Here is a 12228-nt window from a genome sequence, read left to right on the forward strand (position 1 = left end):
ATTGGTTTGCTTTTTGGTGTAAATCCGTTCAGTAGTTTTTGAGATATTACAGAAAAAACGCATTTGTATATCTAGAGGCTCGGACCCTCAACTAATCTAACCAATCTAGTGCTGAGATCTGATTAGCTGCCCACACTTCAACTAGGAAGTATTGGCAGCCATTTTGGGCCTTGGACTCAGCCAAGCCCCCCCAAAAATGTTAAAAGAAAAGGGGGTAAATGTTACAGGGACATTATAGTTAGGAAATAGAATAAAAAAAAACTTAGAAATTTATTGCAAAAACCAAAGGTTACAGAGACAATATCGATAGGTTCAGAATTGACTCATACAGAACTATAAAAAGTCAGCAGTTATAGTTACTTGAGCTAACTGTAACTTACACCCCTTCAATGCGCACTGCTCATGACTTCACATATTAAATCACTCATGATATAGTCAGTTATGCGCTAAAGTAATTATAACTTGCGCCCTTGCCATGATCAGTTTTCTCATCAATAATGTCATAGAAGCTGTCATGAGTGATGTAATATGTGGGGAAATTTGCGGTGCATGATAAGGGCACGAGTTATCGTTACCTTAGGGCACGAGTCATAGTTGCTTGAGATACTATATCTATAACTGATGAATTTCAGTGTTTTTTTTAATACAAAATGTTACTATTTCACAGAAATTTTCACCCAACTATAATGTTACACTAATTTTTAGTTCTTTCAATGAATTTCTAGGGCACTATTTTATTGCAACATGTAAAGCCAACCCTCCCCAGGCCCTGTGGCCACTTGCAGGCAAGCAACACCATGCCTCCCACAATCTTCAGTCGTATGCAGCATGGGGTTGGCCTGTGGCCGGGCCCTGCATCCGTGCACCCATTTTCAGCCAGCTCCCTGTCAGGAGAGGGGGTCATGTAACCCCGTCACCAAGCCCCTATTAGCCTCAGAGACCCCATCCCCAGGGCAAAAAAATATAATTTCAGTGGATGGGGTTTATGGACCACCCCCTGAGACTGTAGAGGCACCGGGGAACCCATCACCCATGGCCAAAACCTTTCGTTTAGGGAGAGGAGATAGCAAATGAGCCCAGAATACCCTTCCACAGGGCTATATACTAATTTTAGGGGGAAGGGGAGGGTGTGCCCACCCTTTCACAAGCCACTAGTATCCTCAGGGTCTCTATCCCCTGGGGTCTTTTTTTAATTAAGGTAAGAGACGCATAGGACCCCCTCCATGAGCCAATAGTGGCTCCCTGGCCCCATCCTCCAGGACCAAAATATATATGTTAAATGGAGGGTGCACGGGGCCCCCTCCCTGAGCCTTCATGGGCCTCTGGGACCCCATTCCCTGGGGCAGAATTCCTTTGAAAAGGGGAGAGGGCCATGCTGTCTCCTTCCCAGTGTCAGGATTGAGAGCAGCGCAAGAACACGCAAGCGCCACTAACCTTACTCCGATGACCAGCAGAGGCGATGGACGATAGTCCCCCCAACTCCGTACTGTACAAAACACAACAGTGGAATATACCCACTATTCAAGCATGTACAGAAAGGGGCCGGGAGGTGGGTTGACAACTGGGGATCTGGTGTTCCGATACCGTCTGGTCGATATACCCACGAGATCACTAATACTGTGACACTGCAAACGGATGAGAAGACAGAGAGCAAGACATTAGTACCACCAGCTACTCTTGTCTGAACTCTTTCCCGTCACCCCACCTGTTGACGAACTCACCAGCTTCTCCAACCCGTATCTCCGAGTATGGCTCCAGACCGTATGCTCTGCGAGTTTATGGAGATGCGGCCACAAGTACTGAGAAGTTAACCTCACTTCTCAACTATTCCCACCTCAAATTGCCTAGGAGAGGTTCAGTTATGGCTGTTGATTACTGGCGTTATAAGACACACCGAGTAAGGACCACAATACTCCTTGTGGCCTGAATAGCCCCAGAATACTATTCTTAGCCGTGAATACTGAATAGTAATATTTGGCTAATCCCAAGGTACATACACAAAAGAAAGAGCACCCGCTCTAGAACTGTATGAATCACAGAATCAACAAGCAAAGAACATGGGAGGTGAGCCCGCACTCCTCGTATATACTTGCGCGGCAAGATCCTGTTTGTACCGATGGATCCGTGGCGGCTTCTCAGGAATCTGACCACGCTGGCTCTTCGTCGGTGCGGCAGCTTCTCAGGAATCTGACCACGCTGGCTCTTCGTCGGCGCGGCGGCTTCTCAGGAATCTGACCACGCTGGCTCTTCGTTGGCGCGGCGGCTTCTCAGGAATCTGACCACGCTGGCTCTTTGTCGGCGCGGCGGCTTCTCAGGAATCTGACCACGCTGGCTCTTCGTCGGCGCGGCGTTGTCAGACACGAACACAAACTCCAGAGTGAAACTAACCAAACTGCAAGCGAGAGTATCCGGAACAAGATTGACAAGCCCCGTTACTTCCCGTAGGCGGAGTTTAAATAAGATCCTCCCATTGATCCAATCCCCAGCGCCATATGGCCTTCTGGGACTTGTAGTGTTTCCGCAGGGGGCGCTCAGTACGAAGTTTCCTGTATCTGGAGATGTTGACGGTGGGGATCGCTACAGAACCCCCTCTCGAGGACCGCCGTCCCGGCGGTCGTCCAGGTTTACTGGGAAACTGGTCATGGAACAGCGCTACCAAATCAGGACAATGTAAATGGTCTGCAGGTTCCCAGGTCCTGTCCTCGGGGCCAAGCCCCTTCCAATTGACTCCTGCCACGCACCATGCGAGAGTCCAGGATAGATAGGACCTCGTATTCCTCCTGCCCCTCAACCTCCACAGGACAAGGACGGTCGGGCAACCGCACGCTCGGAAGACAAGGACGCAAGAGTGACACGTGAAACACAGGATGAATGGTCCATGACACCGGCAATGAGAGTTTCATGGCTACAGCGTTTATCACTTCACACACACCATAGGGACCAACAAACTTGGGTTTCAACTTCGTAAGCCCCTTCAGATGCAGGTTGCGTGTGGAAAGCCAGACCTTGTCCCCCACCTTATACTCAGGCTCTGGGGATCGTTTCTTATCAGCAAATATCTTCTGGGCTGCTTGAGCTTTTACCAGATTGTTCCGAGCCTCGATCAGGATTGCCTTAAGATGAGCATGGTGTTCATGAATTGCAGGAACTGGGGATTCAGCCGGCCATTCAAACGGAAACATGTTTGTGTGGAATCCATAAAGGCAAAAGAACGGAGAACAACCCAGAGTGGTATGTATAGCGTTGTTGTAGGCGAACTCCGCCAGCCACAAAAGGATGGTCCAATCAGAAGAATTTTGCAACGTAAAGCATCGCAGGTATTGTTCAAGAGTCTGATTTAATCGTTCCGTCTTACCATCTGTTTGTGGATGATAGCTGGATGAGAGACGAGCATCTATCTGCAGAATAGTACATAGAGCCTTCCAAAAACGAGAGGTGAATTGTGTTCCTCGATCCGTAATTAACACTCTCGGTAATCCGTGTGGTCGTACGATGTGTTGCAGGAAGACTCTGCTGAGTCACTGGCGGAAGGCAGACCAGGTAAAGCGATGAAATGTCCCATTTTTGTAAGATGGTCGATCACTACCAAAACGACTGTCTGTTTCTCACAAGGAGGCATCTCCACAATAAAATCCATAGACAAGGTATGCCAAGGTGTGGGGTGAATCGGTAATGGTTGTAATAGCCCTGATGGTTTAGTATGACAGGCTTTTCCTTGGGCGCAGATCGCACAGTTTTTTACATACTCCTTTACGTCAGCACGGACATCAGGCCACCAAAACGATCGTTCCACAGTAGCGGTGGTCTTGTGAATGCCCATGGGTCCCCCTAAAGTAGAATCGTGTGCCCATTCGAACACCTGGCATTGTAACACGGTGCATGGTATGTATAAGGCATGGTAATGATATGCTAACTGGTCTTTCACACATCGGTGAGCGGGTTCTTCTTGCACCCAGGATGGTATATCCAGATCAGTTAAAGCAACTCTGACGTCATCGAGGAAATCATCGGAGGTGATCAAGGCAATAGCCATTTCTGAATGTTTGGTCCCCTTAAGAATGGAAGGGGGTTCCGAGGGGGCTAGTGTTTCTTCATCATCCAGTCTGGAGAGCGCATCCGCTTTTACATTACGGGTCCCGGGTCTATACGTGATCACAAAGTCGAAATCAGAAAAGAAAAGGGTCCACCTGAGTTGACGTGGAGTCAAGGCCTTTGCCGTTTTCAGAAACAACAGATTGCGATGATCTGTGATGATTTCCACAGTATATAATGCCCCTAGGAGGTGATGTCTCCATTCTTCGCACGCTCTCTTGATGGCTAGGAGCTCTTTGTCAGTGATGGTATAATTGACTTCACAGGGTGTGAGCTTCCTAGAGTAGTATGCCACGGGGTAAAGCTGACCTGTGGTAGGGTGCCGTTGAGATAGCACTCCCCCGAGGGCATACTGTGATGCGTCGGTTTTCAACACAAAAGACATCTTAGGGTCTGGATGTCGAAGAATGGGTGCTTGGGTAAACTTCTCTTTAAGAAGTTTGAATGAGCTCTCAGCCTCCTCCCCCCATTTGAATGGAACGTTTTTCTTCAAGAGGGCAGTGATGGGATGTATGACCTTAGAGAAATCCTGAATGAATCGCCGATAATAATTGGCAAAGCCAAGAAAGCTCTGCACTGACTTGACGTTTCGTGGCGTTTTCCAGGTCAGTATGGCATTGACCTTACTCATGTCCATTCGAAATCCCTGAGCTTTTATCACATACCCCAAAAAGGCAACTTGCTGTACATGGAAAAGACATTTCTCCAATTTGGCATACAGCGAGTATTGCTGTAGCCGTTCCAACACAGTTTTTACATGTGTGATGTGATCTACCAGAGATGCAGAATATATCAAAATGTCGTCAATGTAAACCACACAAAAGGACTCCAAACACCCCCTTAACACCTCATCCATGAAAAACTGGAAGGCAGCGGGGGCGTTGCATAGGCCAAAAGGCATCACCCGGTATTCGTAGAGGCCGAATTTGGTTCTAAACGCAGTCTTCCACTCATCCCCCTTCTTCACGCGTACAAGATGGTAAGCCCCGCGAAGATCAAGTTTTGTGAAATATCGAGCTCCCTTCAACTGATCCATCAAAACAGGGATTAGGGGCAGAGGATACCGGTTCTTGATCGTTACTCTGTTTATAGCTCGATAATCGATACAGGGACGCAACTCATCACAGTCCTTCTTGGGTATAAAGAACATGGGCGACGAAGCAGTAGAGGTAGAGTGTCGTATAAACCCAGATGCCAAATTGTCATCTATGTAAGTTTTTAGATATTGCGTCTCTTTTTCGGTCAGGGCATACACCCTGCTGCATGGGATGGCTGCACCCGGAGCGAGATCTACCCGGCAATCTTAGGTACGATGGGGAGGCAATTGGGTGGTTTTTTGTTTGTCGAACAAAGCATGAAATTCACGGTACTCATCAGGTAATATTGTTGCACAGCAGAACGAGGCAACGGAACATGCACCAGCTATGTAAGTAGCGGGTGATGGATCAGGTTTGATGTAATGGGATAGTGTGTCCCGACAATGTTCTTTACAATACTCAGAGGTCATGCTAACTGTCCGAGAGAACCAGCTTACTGTAGGGTCATGCAGCGTGAGCCAGGGCATCCCCAGAATGAGACGGAACTGCGGGGCGTCTTGAGGTCGAACTGGATGTGTTCACAATGATTCCCTCCGATTTTCATTACTAAAGCATGAGTATGGTACTCTACAGGGCCCGATGACAGTACAGTGCCATCCACTGCTTTAACGGTCTCAGATGTACGTTTCTTTTCACAGGGTATACCCATTCGGAAGGCATTGTCTTGGTCGATGTAGTTCCCTGTAGCTCCCGAGTCCAGCAGGGCATCGACTCTTAATAAGTCTTGATTTTCTACCCATAAAGAAACACTCAAGTTCATATGAGCGACTGCAGGATGAAGGGTATTTGCCACATAAGGGGAGACCATGGTATGCGGCTGTCTCAAATCAGAGGTCTCAATCTGATCCAAGACCTTCAGTTTTCCGACGGCTCACTCGAGGTCAGAACGGCCTGTACTCGGGGTAGGGGATTTTTTCCCGGAACGTAGTTCCTGGCCCTACATTCATTGATAAAATGCCCACTTTTGCCACAATATAGACATAATTTGAGTCTCCGTCGCCTGTCTCTTTCTTCTCTGGTGAGAGGACCACGGATTCCTCCAATTTGCATGGGTTCCGGTCCTTCTGGTGTCTTGGTTTTTTCTTCACCCCCCTGGCGGGTTTTAACCATGGGATATGAGTATCTATAGTCTCCCCTGTTTCTATCTCCTTTTCGTTCCAACAACCGGTGATCCAGTTGGACGGTTAAATCTATCAGTTCTTCACAAGTGGAAGGCAATTGCACTACTTGTGCTAACACGTCCTTTAATTCGCCCCGGAGACCTTGATAAAAGAAAAAGAAATCCGCTTCTGAGCAGGCCAGTCCGTTTCCACATTAAGGCGGTTAAACGTGGTTATATACGACAACAGATCCTGAGATCCTTGTCATAAGGACATCAGTTCGCGGTCTAGAGACAACATATGGGACTTCCTGTCAAATAATTTACGTAATTTAAGGCAAAAATCGGAGAAATCATGCAAAACAGGGTCGTTCCTTTCCAGTAATGGGATGGTCCAACTGGACGCATTACCTCCCATGTAGGACATCATGAATGCTGTTTTGGAAGCCTCATCTTGAAAAACCACAGGCTTACATAAAAAATGAAGACGACATTGATTCAGGAAAGTTTCGAATTTCCGAGGGTCTCCATAAAACCTTTCGGGAGGAGCTAGAGGTATTCCATGATTTTGGATTATATGGACCGTAGGATTAGTCTCGGAAGAAGAGGAAGGGGCTGCAAACGACCCCCCTGGTTGGAAGGAAGACGGCGGTGGCAAAGTAGCCGGCCTAATCAACGGTTTCACAAACGGCTCCTTCTGCGCAAGATCTGACATCTCTCTACGCAAGTCGGAGACCTCTTTGTATAAGGCCTGATTCTCTGCACGTGAGGTTTGGACCTCTTGTTGGAGTTCTGAAAAGCTCTCCAACAAGGAAGTATGAATGGTATTCGTGTCCATGGTCCAGGCTGGGCGGTATTCTTGGGCTTGTCAATCTGTCAGGATTGAGAGCAGCGCAAGAACACGCAAGCGCCAGTAACCTTACTCCGATGACCAGCAGAGGCGATGGACGATAGTCCCCCCAACTCCATACTGTACAAAACACAACAGTGGAATATACCCACTATTCAAGCATGTACAGAAAGGGGCCGGGAGGTGGGTTGACAACTGGGGATCTGGTGTTCCGATACCGTCTGGTCGATATACCCACGAGATCACTAATACTGTGACACTGCAAACGGATGAGAAGACAGAGAGCAAAACATTAGTACCACCAGCTACTCTTGTCTGAACTCTTTCCCGTCCCCCCACGTGTTGACGAACTCACCAGCTTCTCCAACCCGTATCTCCGAGTATGGCTCCAGACCGTATGCTCTGTGAGTTTATGGAGATGCGGCCACAAGTACTGAGAAGTTAACCTCACTTCTCAACTATTCCCACCTCAAATTGCCTAGGAAAGATTCAGTTATGGCTGTTGATTACTGGCGTTATAAGACACACCGAGTAAGGACCACAATACTCCTTGTGGCCTGAATAGCCCCAGAATACTATTCTTAGCCGTGAATACTGAATAGTAATATTTGGCTAATCCCAAGGTACATACACAAAAGAAAGAGCACCCGCTCTAGAACTGTATGAATCACAGAATCAACAAGCAAAGAACATGGGAGGCGAGCCCGCACTGCTCGTATATACTTGCGTGGCAAGATCCTGTTTGTACCGATGGATCCGCGGCGGCTTCTCACTAATCTGACCACGCTGGCTCTTCGTCGGTGCGGCGGCTTCTCAGGAATCTGACCACGCTGGCTCTTCGTCGGCGCGGCGGCTTCTCAGGAATCTGACCACGCTGGCTCTTCGTTGGCGCGGCGGCTTCTCAGGAATCTGACCACGCTGGCTCTTCGTCGGCGCGGCGGCTTCTCAGGAATCTGACCACGCTGACTCTTCGTCGGCGCGGCGTTGTCAGACATGAACACAAACTCCAGAGTGAAACTAACCAAACTGCAAGCGAGAGTATCCGGAACAAGATTGACAAGCCCCGTTACTTCCCGTAGGCGGAGTTTAAATAAGATCCTCCCATTGATCCAATCCCCAGCGCCGTATGGCCTTCTGGGACTTGTAGTGTTTCCGCAGGGGGCGCTCAGAACGAGGTTTCATGTATCTGGAGATGTTGACGGTGGCGATTGCTACACCCAGAGCCTTGATAGATCTGAGGGGCCCCATCCTTGGGGTCGCAGTGAGCTTAAAGGGGAGGAGGAAAGGCTACCCCCAACCTCAAGCCTATTGTGGCCCAGGGGAGCCCATCCCCCAAGGCCTGTGTTATTTGTATGTGGGTGACCCAGTGCCTTTGGTTTCTTTTGTTTTTTATATTCAGGACAGGGGTCTAAGCCCCCAAGTCCTGTAATGGCTGGCAGTAACATTTTCCTTCCTGTTGTTGGCATTAAATCAGAGCGATCGCTCCCGTGGGGGCACGTCTTCCGTTGGAGTGAATTAGCCTAAGGTAAAAAAACTACCTGTGCCAATCAGAGCCCTCTATTTTTTTAAATTATATTTGAGGTACTCTTGCGAGAGTCCCTCAAACCCAACCATCTATATATATAAATATTTTGACCTCTAATTTCTATAAAACGGCTGAACGGATTTACACCAAATTACAAAAAGCACGCTTTCTGTACCGACATATAACTTCCTTCCAAATTTGGAGTAATACTGTTCAGGAGTTTTTGCAGTTGCGCTAACTAAAAAAGTCTGTAGAAAATCCAGTCCCCCCTCCTGGATAAAAGCTGGTACTCCAGGATTGAGTCTTCAGCAAGTTCATTCAGCTACGTGTTTCTGTGTCAGCCTTTGTCAATTATAATCATTCTCTACTAGAAAAACAAGACTTAAAAAATCATGCGCTAATACATGCAGTCAGTTTCGCTATTTTGAAATGGGCAAAATATTACAGTGACACTATATTTTGCAATTGCTTTTCATGGGCATCTTGTTACTAACAATGATATCTGACATTTAATAAATCCAGGAATTGTTTTTCAATTCATGACATTTTGACCACAATATAAAACATCAATATACATGTTAGTATTACATTCATTCCATAATGGTGTTTGCCCCACGCTAAAATATAATGTCGCTATCTGGCCATGGTATCATATGAAGTACAAAACGAGCAATGGAAGTGTATATAGTGCATTGAATAAAACTAATCACACACAATTTGAATCTATGTTGGATTATTATGCTAGACAATGTTATGTAGAACTCCTGCTGATGTTATTAATGTTCCACTGCAGCTGTGTTTGCAAAATGCTTCTTTTAACTGTTCAGTACCAGACCTGTCCATATTGCTACCCCTGTGGGTTTGCTATCACGACCATGATGTAAATACATATATCTCATAAATATTAATAATACCACTTTATCTCTTTACCAATCAAAAATGTAATCCATCACCCAAGGGAGTTTACTTCAACCATGGTTAAAATACCAGCCGTCTAGGTATACAATTTGTCGAACAACTCAGTAAAGATACTGCTCAATTGGGAAAATGTTGTTAAAATGTCTTTTACATATGCTACTATAGGATACTACTGGTATGATGCGTACTATCCGGAAAGTAGACAGTAAAATCTATATAAAATGTAATGGATTTCAGCATAAAAAGGATATGTAATGGTAAAATTGGTAGCCTCTCTGTAGTTATAATTAGGGTTAACAGAGATAGGAATTCCTCAGATTTTACGCAGATGATCCTTTTGGGTACTACAGGGAAGTAGGATAAGCATTTGATAAGTTATAAGGCAATTTGACTTTGTGATATCTGTCTTTGTGGTAGTTTTGCAAACCTTTACATTATTTTTCAGTATTTTGCAGCAGTACCATGGTAAAAAGCAATGAAACGTTAATATGTGATTGGATAATGGTTGCCTTTACAAAAGATAAAGCGATACAAAAGGGGATGATAGACGGAGCATTTGAGCAAATCAAACACTCACCCCCAGTCAACTGATCTGGGTTTAATCCATCACCATTCTTTAGCTCACTCTGCCACCCCAGTTCAGACATGGCCATATGCAAATCAGTCTGACCCTGTGCCTCATGGGAACAGTCTAGCCCGAACTGCCAAAGCCATGTCTCCCCTGGACCGGAAACAAGCATCCTGGGACCGGTTTCTGGCATTCCAGCCGTCATCAGCCAGGCTAGCTTGAATCCAGTGGCAAAGTGAGCAAGGGACTCATATCTGAGCATACCCTGCCAACTTAGGGCGAACAAAGCGATATAAAAGGGGATGATGGACGGAGCGGTTGAGCAAATCAAACACTCACCCCCAGTCAACTGATCTGGGTTTAATCCATCACCATTCTTTAGCTCACTCCGCCACCCCAGTTCAATGGAGACCTGAACCTAGTCGACCCCGGGTAATGAAATCAGCAATCTATTGAGGGATAAATATAACATCTAATATAAAACAAATTGTAGAACTGAATTGAGCCACTGTTATACAGAAAGGGGTGCAAGACTTTGACAGGATGAATAACCTGCACCTGTCAGTAGTCGGGCACTTTAATATTGTCAAAATGTTTTTTCTTCCCAAAGCCCCGTTTATGTTTATATCCAAATCCCTGGTATTTGAGAAATCTTGGTTCAAGAAGTTGGAGGCATGGTCAACAGATTCATATGGGAGTGTGGGAAGACCAGGCGGGCCCTGAAATATATGACCCTCTCTAAGGAGAGGGCGGGAGGGGCTGTCCCCATCTTTAATCTGTACCACTTGGCAGCGGCCCTCCAATACATGTACTTGTTAGTCAGGGGAAATACCTTGGACCCTTGAAATCAGGGCAGGGGGCCTGATATTTATGAGCTACTGGTAGGTATAGATGCTAAAATCGTACTCTTGGCGTTTAGTGTACCCAGTTATTATAAGAGAGTAAGGTTTAAGGCCCTCCTGGTGGCATCTCAGGTGGGGAGGGGATGTTGAAGAGAGAGACAGAGATAGGAAGAATGAACTATTCCACCCCACTTTTCATGAATCCATCACTCCCATTAGTTTTTCATAGTATAATAAAACGCTGGGGGGGCGTATTTTTATTTATTTTAAAGGTTGTATTTAGCGCTGGCTAGATCCGGAGGTATCAGAGCGCTTTACATGAGTATCAGACCATAGTTGCAGGTTACATCGTTACAAAGGTTACACAGTTATTAGAGCATTGCAACATAGTTACATGTATGGTCGAGACAAACAAAAAAGGACCTATTCGTAAGGGAAAAAGTAGGCAAGGGGAGAGGTTCAGGGGAGTGGGGTAGGAGCAGGGGAAGTAGACAGAGAATGAAGGAGGGAAACAGATGGGTAGGGTGAGAGACACAGCATGAGAAGAGGAGGGGGAGATTGATGGGAACACAAACCGGTAGACAAGTCAAAGCTGCGTCCAAAGTTCAGTAAGCTGTGATCCCTGGGGAAGTGGTATAATTTCCCCATCTCTGTTGTGAGAGGCTCCCTATACGCAGTGGACTCTCTCAGAGGGGTCTCTGAGACTCCAAGGCCTACACACTGGATCCTTCCCCAAAAAGGGGAGAAGGAGTGCTTTGGCCAGGGGTGCCATACCATACCTCGATTGTGAGTGGCTCCCTAGGCGCTGTGGACTCTCTCAGCGGGTTCGCTGAGACTCCAGAGTATACATATTGGATCTCTCCCCAACAAGGGAAGAAGGAGTGCTTAGTCAAAGGGCACAAAAGGACAAGGGACTAGGAGGTGTAGCAGGCAAGGGGAGAGATTCAGGGGAGAGGGGATAGGAGCAAAGGAAGTAGATAAAGAAAGAACGTGTACTAAATGGGAACAAACAGCATCAGTTTAGGGGACAGACTGTTATCTCTCTGTGGTCATGGGTTTGCCCCATCTCCAAGGTAAAAGCCTAGCACAGGCCATTCCAGAAGCTTTGCCATCCAGGAAATGAAGCACACAGATTATTCATTCGAATTTTTTTTCACAACTCACAGAAGTTTATAGTACGCGGCACATCAGCAAACCAGATGTTTTCATATTAAGTTCTTGGGTGCTGTGGAAAATG

The 12228-nt window shown here is 46.6% G+C and overlaps 1 long non-coding RNA gene across 1 annotated transcript in view; it reads right to left on the bottom strand.

Annotated features, from left to right (window-relative positions):
• LOC144766857 (uncharacterized) overlaps nt 1–12228 on the bottom strand; it is a 227276-nt gene that overhangs the window by 84919 nt on the left and 130129 nt on the right. The window lies entirely within an intron of this gene.

The sequence above is a fragment of the Lissotriton helveticus genome, chromosome 7 (genome assembly GCF_964261635.1).
Source record: "Lissotriton helveticus chromosome 7, aLisHel1.1, whole genome shotgun sequence".
NCBI lineage: Eukaryota > Metazoa > Chordata > Amphibia > Caudata > Salamandridae > Lissotriton > Lissotriton helveticus.